We start from the raw sequence: 1797 nt of genomic DNA, 5'->3' as shown, positions 1-1797 counted from the left end.
AGTAAAACCAGTCAGCCCAATATTTGTTGTTGTTGTTGACAGATAGCCAGGGGCGTACTCCAACAGATAGACATCAATTTACAAACAAAGCATTTGTGTTTAGTGAGTCCACACAGATAAGAGGCAGTAGGGATGACCAGGGATGTTCTCTTGAATAAGTGTTGTGAATTGGACCATTTTCATGTCCTGCTAAGCATTTAACATGTAACGAGTACTTTTGGGTGTCAGGGAAATGTGTTGAGTAAAAAGTACATTATTTTCTTAGGAATGTAGTGAAGTAAAAGTAAATGTTGTACTTTAAAGTATTTTTACTTAGGTACTTTAACTCCACTGAAAATTCTTCATGGTTGGCAGTTTTAGACAAGGAAAGACAGACAGATTGAAAATGAAAAGATGGCTAGGGCTGTTTTTGATCCCCATCTACCTTCTCTCTCTGACTCTGTTAGGGTATTAGAACTGGACTCAAATCAGCACCCTCCGCTTTGTGCCACAGGCACCCTTTCTCTGTGTGTATGTTAGAGTTGTCTGGTTAACGTTGTTAACCCTGCTGTCTTCACCTCTGGTTGAGATGTTTGAGCATGTAACCATGTGTGAGACTGAGAGTATGTGACTGTGTGTATGTTTTTAGGCCTGGTTAGTGTTRAGAATACTGTTTCCTGTCCTTTCCACACTTTTTAAAGTGCTGAGTCGTCATGTCTGTGTATTGACAGTGTGCTGTGTGTCTAAAACTGTTTTTTTTTTTGTGTGTGTTTTTTTTTTATACAGGTGTTGGGTCTACCACTGTGGTGGCGTTCTCTGCCTTCCTGAATGGGCAGTACCCACCAGCAGACCTGACTGGAGACGTGGCCGTATCTTACAGCTCTCCTACAGGTACACACACTGACAACCTCTTAAACACGTCGGAAACATATCACACTTGCCTCATCTCTCATGAATTGATGCTTTTAGGTTTCCCTGTCTGTGACTTATCTTACAGTAAGTCCATAGAAGTCCTGACTTCTGTCTGTAACAGCTCTGACATCTGGCTGTAACGAGATGGACTGACAGTAACAGTGCTGATAGCTGGCTGTAACGAGATGGACTGACAATAACAGTGCTGATAGCTGGCTGTAACGAGATGGACTGACAGTAACAGTGCTGATAGCTGGCTGTAACGAGATGGACTGAAAGTAACAGTGCTGATAGCTGGCTGTAACGAGATGGACTGAAAGTAACAGTGCTGATAGCTGGCTGTAACGAGATGGACTGACAGTAACAGTGCTGATAGCTGGCTGTAACAGTACTGACATATGTCTGTAACGAGATGTACTAACAGTAACATTGCTGATAACTGGCTGTAACAGTACTGACCTATGTCTGTAACGCGATGGACTGACAGTAACAGTGCTCATAGCTGGCTGTAACAGTACTGACATGTCTGTTACGAGATGGAGGGAGAGTAACACCGCTGATAGTTGGCTGTAACAGTACTGACATCTGGCTGTAGCAGCTCTGTACCCTTTAAAACCACTGAATGGGTAACAGCGGACTGAACTCAGCACTGTATCCATCGAAGCATCTGGTTCCAGGCAGTATGTATTTCTGGAAGACATTACTCTCCCCTCTAACCAACAAAACCCCTCTTTATTTCAATTAAAATGTCATGGGTTTTATTATTTCACTTGATTCAAAGCGGCTCACAAAAAAGAGGCATTTGTACTATTGTTTCCCTTGGACTGTCTGTGTTGGCAGCGCCTTGTGGAAAGGTTCCCTGAAAGCACATTAAATGTGAAATGGCTTGGAAATATCGAGGCGTTT

At 42.8% G+C, this 1797-nt stretch overlaps 1 pseudogene; it reads left to right on the top strand.

Moving 5' to 3' along the window:
- The window catches only part of LOC111958658 (protein PTHB1-like), a 185452-nt pseudogene that overhangs the window by 57759 nt on the left and 125896 nt on the right, over nucleotides 1-1797 (top strand).

The sequence above is a fragment of the Salvelinus sp. IW2-2015 genome, linkage group LG35 (assembly GCF_002910315.2).
Source record: "Salvelinus sp. IW2-2015 linkage group LG35, ASM291031v2, whole genome shotgun sequence".
Taxonomy (NCBI): domain Eukaryota; kingdom Metazoa; phylum Chordata; class Actinopteri; order Salmoniformes; family Salmonidae; genus Salvelinus; species Salvelinus sp. IW2-2015.
Note: the sequence above shows the minus strand (reverse complement) of the source record. Positions and strands in the feature narration are given on the sequence as shown.